The 6,971-nt window shown below is 40.6% G+C and overlaps 1 pseudogene; it reads left to right on the forward strand.

The window, feature by feature from the left end:
• LOC135567128 (plakophilin-3-like) overlaps positions 1-6,231 on the forward strand; it is a 25,454-nt pseudogene extending 19,223 nt beyond the window's left edge.
• Positions 6,232-6,971: the final 740 nt, after the last annotated feature.

A 6,971-nucleotide genomic window follows, 5' to 3' on the forward strand; every position in this document is an offset into this window, starting at 1 on the left:
AGCATTTCACTGTAAGGTCTACTACACCTGTTGTATTCAGCATTGCACTGTAAGGTCTACTACACCTGTTGTATTCAGCATTGCACTGTAAGGTCTACTACACCTGTTGTATTCAGCATTTCACTGTAAGGTCTACTACACCTGTTGTATTCAGCATTTCACTGTAAGGTCTACTACACATGTTGTATTCAGCATTTCACTGTAAGGTCTATTACACCTGTTGTATTCCGCGCATGTGACAAATACAATTTGATTTCATTTGATGCTCTTCCTGACATCAGAGCTCTGGCTCTGTGCTTCCCACGGGAGCCACATGGGGTTTTGACTGACAGCCGTTCTGAACTTGAGCACCTCGCAACAACAAGTTGTCCCCCATCCCTCCTTGATAATTAGGCAACTTTTGCACATTTGTTGTTGTCTGAGTGAAGGGAAATGTGTAAATTAAGGCGACTCTGTGCATTTGAAAAGACGAGACGTTGAGGATTATAATAAATACCACTTTGACATCAAACAAGCCAAACACCTGAGTCCCGAATATGCATTTCACATTTCCAAATCATAAAACTGGTGTCATAATACAGTACAGTAACGTTTATGACCATGTCTGATGTACAGTTACAAGATCACTTCAGGGTCATAACCCCTGGGTTGTTCTGAACAGAATGAGCCTATGTTTGTCTATTGTGAAGACAATTTGCCGCCTCGAACACTAGCGCCTGAGTGCACTCATGACTCCTTGTGACCTTGGGACTAGGAAGTCATGAGGCTCGGAAGGTTTTATCTCTGCATAGTTCTGAGATATTGAGCAGCAACGCTTTCACATCTCAGATCTCATAACTGTTTTTGTAGTGAATTCTTCTTTATAACCCATTATAGTCTTCACCTTAAAGGTAGCTAAAGAGTGCAGAGTATTAAAATCCTGAGTCATTTGTAAATGTGTGGTTTTTCAGGAGGATACGGTCGCAGATAAAACCGTATGTCTCTGAAATGTTCATCTGGGTTCAGCTGTAATCAGGCTGACAATCCTGAGTCACACATGTTTTGTTTTTAACAAAACTGTAGCTATTTGAATACAAACATGATAGAATAACAGTATTTTTTACCAAGAAAAGAGTCAGAACACATCATCAAATACTTTAAGAATTGTATTATGATCATCAGACTAATTACTGTCATCACTGAACAACGATGTGACGACAATCATTTACTTTTAAGATTTCTGTCTGTGTTTTTTGTTGTTGCTTTATTTAGAGGCAGATGGCAAAGACGTGTTCTGATTGGTCCGTCTGTATTTGTTCAGGCTCGTGATTGGATTGCCGATATAACCTTATCGTGCCCAAGTTCAAAATAGTTTCATGCAGATAGATCTTTCTAGTTTTTAATTATTTTCTTCACTTAAAATGTGCTTTAAAAAATAAATCTAACTCCACAGACATAAGAAAAAACATCTAAAGGTCAATTATATGTGACAAACTAATTTTTTGGACAAAAATGTCATAGAGAATCATGTTGTCCCAAAGTCTTGTCCTCTCTGTGTGCACCAAAATGATTGTGCTTCTCTGAATTGCCTTGTGAAGCCTAACACTGTAGGATCGTATTTTAGAACGTAGAACTTTACAATGTACAACTTTAGAACATAGAACTTTAGAACATAGAACTTTAGAACGTAGAACTTAGCTAGTTACCTTAGCAATAGAACAGCCTTTCAAATGATGCTCACCTGACCCAGATTGAGATCTATAACGGACCGTTTTTTGTTGTTGTTTGGATTGCGCAAACAACGACAGTAATTGTGTGATGGCAGGAATGCAGATTTGCTTTACAAAACAACGACAGTAATTGTGTGATGGCGGAAGTGCAGATTTACTTTACAAAACAAAACAACGACAGTAATTGTGTGATGGCGGGAATGCAGATTTGCTTTACAAAACAACGACAGTAATTGTGTGATGGCGGGAATGCAGATTTGCTTTACAAAACAAAACAATGACAGTAATTGTGTGATGGCAGGAATGCAGATTTGCTTTACAAAACAACGACAGTAATTGTGTGATGGCGGGAATGCAGATTTGCTTTACAAAACAATGACAGTAATTGTGTGATGGCAGGAATGCAGATTTGCTTTACAAAACAACGACAGTAATTGTGTGATGGCAGGAATGCAGATTTGCTTTACAAAACAAAACAACGACAGTAATTGTGTGATGGCGGGAATGCAGATTTGCTTTACAAAACAAAACAACGACAGTAATTGTGTGATGGCGGGAATGCAGATTTGCTTTACAAAACAACGACAGTAATTGTGTGATGGCAGGAATGCAGATTTGCTTTACAAAACAAAACAACGACAGTAATTGTGTGATGGCAGGAATGCAGATTTGCTTTACAAAACAACGACAGTAATTGTGTGATGGCGGGAATGCAGATTTGCTTTACAAAACAAAACAACGACAGTAATTGTGTGATGGCTGAAATGCAGATTTGCTTTATGGCTCAAAACAACTGAGAATGCAGATAATTGTGTGATGGCAAAATGCAGATTTGCTTTACAAACAACGACAGTAATTGTGTGATGGCGGGAATGCAGATTTGCTTTACAAAACAAAACGACAGTAATTGTGTGATGGCGGAATGCAGATTTGCTTTACAAAACAAAACGACGGCAGTAATTGTGTGATGGCTGGAATGCAGATTTGCTTTACAAAACAAAACAATAAATTTATGGCAAACAAAACAACACATTGTGTGATGGCGGGAATGCAGATTTGCTTTACAAAACAACGACAGTAATTGTGTGATGGCGGAATGCAGATTTGCTTTACAAAACAAAACAATGCAGATTTGTTTACAGTAATTGTGTGATGGCAGAATACCAGGTCCCTTTACCAAAACAAGCAATGAGTATGCCAATGTGGGAGGCAGAATTCACTCCCAAAAACTCACTTTCTTTCACCCAGTAATTGTGTGATGGCGGGAATGCAGATTTGGCTTTACAAAACAAAACAACGACAGTAATTATTATGATAGCTCAATGCAGATTTGCTTTACAAAACAAAACAACAACAGTAATTGTGTGATGGCGGGGAATGCAGATTTGCTTTACAAAACAAAACAACGACAGTAATTGTGTGATGGCTGAAATGCAGATTTGCTTTACAAAACAAAACAACGACAGTAATTGTGTGATGGCGGGAATGCAGATTTGCTTTACAAAACAACGACAGTAATTGTGTGATGGCGGGAATGCAGATTTGCTTTACAAAACAAAACAACGACAGTAATTGTGTGATGGCGGGAATGCAGATTTGCTTTACAAAACAACGACAGTAATTGTGTGATGGCGGGAATGCAGATTTGCTTTACAAAACAACGACAGTAATTGTGTGATGGCGGGAATGCAGATTTGCTTTACAAAACAAAACAACAACAGTAATTGTGTGATGGCGGGGAATGCAGATTTGCTTTACAAAACAAAACAACGACAGTAATTGTGTGATGGCTGAAATGCAGATTTGCTTTACAAAACAAAACAACGACAGTAATTGTGTGATGGCGGGAATGCAGATTTGCTTTACAAAACAACGACAGTAATTGTGTGATGGCGGGAATGCAGATTTGCTTTACAAAACAAAACAACGACAGTAATTGTGTGATGGCGGGAATGCAGATTTGCTTTACAAAACAACGACAGTAATTGTGTGATGGCGGGAATGCAGATTTGCTTTACAAAACAAAACAACAACAGTAATTGTGTGATGGCGGGAATGCAGATTTGCTTTACAAAACAACGACAGTAATTGTGTGATGGCTGGAATGCAGATTTGCTTTACAAAACAAAACAACGACAGTAATCTAGTTCCTCAACGGCACCTTGTCATTTTCTCTGTCTTCTGTTGCTCCCACCCTACACTTTCCTGCAATTAGAGCGAATCTCAGTCCAACTGCTAGTTCATATCCTGGTCTTTATGTTGTCTCTCTTGTAGTCCTGCTAGTTCATATCCTGGTCTTTATGTTGTCTCTCTTGTAGTCCTGCTAGTTCATATCCTGGTCTTTATGTTGTCTCTCTTGGAGTCCTGCTAGTTCTTAACCTGGTCTTTATGTTGTCTCTCTTGTAGTCCTGCTCGTTCATATCCTGGTCTTGATGTTGTCTCTCTTGTAGTCCTGCTAGTTCATATCCTGGTCTTGATGTTGTCTCTCTTGTAGTCCTGCTAGTTCATATCCTGGTCTTTATGTTGTCTCTCTTGTAGTCCTGCTAGTTCATATCCTGGTCTTGATGTTGTCTCTCTTGTAGTCCTGCTAGTTCATATCCTGGTCTTTATGTTGTCTCTCTTGTAGTCCTGCTAGTTCATATCCTGGTCTTTATGTTGTCTCTCTTGTAGTCCTGCTAGTTCATATCCTGGTCTTTATGTTGTCTCTCTTGTAGTCCTGCTAGTTCTTAACCTGGTCTTTATGTTGTCTCTCTTGTAGTCCTGCTCGTTCATATCCTGGTCTTGATGTTGTCTCTCTTGTAGTCCTGCTAGTTCATATCCTGGTCTTTATGTTGTCTCTCTTGTAGTCCTGCTAGTTCTTAACCTGGTCTTTATGTTGTCTCCTCTTGTAGTCCTGCTAGTTCATAACCTGGTCTTTATGTTGTCTCTCTTGTAGTCCTGCTAGTTCATATCCTTGGTCTTTATGTTGTCTCTCTTGTAGTCCTGCTAGTTCTTAACCTGGTCTTAATGTTGTCTCTCTTGTAGTCCTGCTAGTTCTTAACCTGGTCTTTATGTTGTTCCTTCTTGTAGTCCCAAGTGTAGTTCTTAACCTGGTCTTTATGTTGTCTCTCTTGTAGTCCTGCTAGTTCTTAACCTGGTCTTTATGTTGTCTCTCTTGTAGTCCTGCTAGTTCATATCCTGGTCTTTATGTTGTCTCTTGTAGTCCTGCTAGTTCATATCCTGCCTTTATGTTGTCTCTCTTGTAGTCCTGCTAGTTCATATCCTGGTCTTTATGTTGTCTCTCTTGTAGTCCTGCTAGTTCATATCCTGGTCTTTATGTTGTCTCTCTTGTAGTCCTGCTAGTTCTTAACCTGGTCTTTATGTTGTCTCTCTTGTAGTCCTGCTCGTTCATATCCTGGTCTTGATGTTGTCTCTCTTGTAGTCCTGCTAGTTCATATCCTGGTCTTGATGTTGTCTCTCTTGTAGTCCTGCTAGTTAATATCCTGGTCTTTATGTTGTCTCTCTTGTAGTCCTGCTAGTTCATATCCTGGTCTTTATGTTGTCTCTCTTGTAGTCCTGCTAGTTCATATCCTGGTCTTTATGTTGTCTCTCTTGTAGTCCTGCTAGTTCCTAACCTGGTCTTTATGTTGTCTCTCTTGTAGTCCTGCTCGTTCTTAACCTGGTCTTTATGTTGTCTCTCTTGTAGTCCTGCTAGTTCTTAACCTGGTCTTTATGTTGTCTCTCTTGTAGTCCTGCTAGTTCATATCCTGGTATTGATGTTGTCTCTCTTGTAGTCCTGCTAGTTCTTAACCTGGTCTTTATGTTGTCTCTCTTGTAGTCCTGCTAGTTCATAACCTGGTCTTTATGTTGTCTCTCTTGTAGTCCTGCTAGTTCATAACCTGGTCTTTATGTTGTCTCTCTTGTAGTCCTGCTAGTTCATATCCTGGTCTTTATGTTGTCTCTCTTGTAGTCCTGCTAGTTCTTAACCTGGTCTTGATGTTGTCTCTCTTGTAGTCCTGCTAGTTCTTAACCTGGTCTTTATGTTGTCTCTCTTGTAGTCCTGCTAGTTCTTAACCTGGTCTTTATGTTGTCTCTCTTGTAGTCCTGCTAGTTTTTAACCTGGTCTTTATGTTGTCTCTCTTGTAGTCCTGCTAGTTCTTAACCTGGTCTTTATGTTGTCTCTCTTGTAGTCCTGGGAAGCTGAAAGCAGCCAAAGCAGCGGCCACAGTCCTCTGCAACATGTTCCAATACAAGAAGCTGCACAAGGACTACAAACAGGTGAGAAATACCCCTGGAGAATGGTGGAGAGGAGGATCACAGACCACTAGAGAATGGTAGAGAGGAGAACCATAGACTACTGGAGAATAGTAGAGAGGAGGATCACATACTACTGGAGAATGGTAGAGAGGAGGATCACAGACTACTGGAGAATGGTAGAGAGGAGGATCACAGACCCCTGGAGAATAGTAGAGAGGAGAACCATAGACCCCTGGAGAATAGTAGAGAGGAGGATCACAGACTACTGGAGAATAGTAGAGAGGAGGATCACATACTACTGGAGAATGGTAGAGAGGAGGATCACATACTACTGGAGAATGGTAGAGAGGAGGATCACATACTACTGGAGAATAGTAGAGAGGAGGATCACATACTACTGGAGAATGGTAGAGAGGAGGATCACAGACTACTGGAGAATGGTAGAGAGGAGAACCATAGACCCCTGGAGAATAGTAGAGAGGAGGATCACAGACTACTGGAGAATGGTAGAGAGGAGGATCACAGACTACTGGAGAATGGTAGAGAGGAGGATCACATACTACTGGAGAATGGTAGAGAGGAGGATCACATACTACTGGAGAATGGTAGAGAGGAGGATCACATACTACTGGAGAATGGTAGAGAGGAGGATCACATACTACTGGAGAATGGTAGAGAGGAGAACCATAGACCCCTGGAGAATAGTAGAGAGGAGGATCACAGACTACTGGAGAATAGTAGAGAGGAGAACCATAGACTACTGGAGAATAGTAGAGAGGAGGATCACAGACTACTGGAGAATGGTAGAGAGGAGAACCATAGACTACTGGAGAATAGTAGAGAGGAGGATCACAGACTACTGGAGAATGGTAGAGAGGAGAACCATAGACCCCTGGAGAATGGTAGAGAGGAGGATCACAGACCCCTGGAGAATGGTAGAGAGGAGAACCATAGACTACTGGAGAATAGTAAAATAGAGAATAGTAAAATCCCTGTAAAATCCATCTCCTTTTCCTGTTGCTCTAC

Source organism: Oncorhynchus nerka, unplaced genomic scaffold (genome assembly GCF_034236695.1).
Source record: "Oncorhynchus nerka isolate Pitt River unplaced genomic scaffold, Oner_Uvic_2.0 unplaced_scaffold_2562, whole genome shotgun sequence".
NCBI classification, from domain to species: Eukaryota; Metazoa; Chordata; class Actinopteri; order Salmoniformes; family Salmonidae; genus Oncorhynchus; species Oncorhynchus nerka.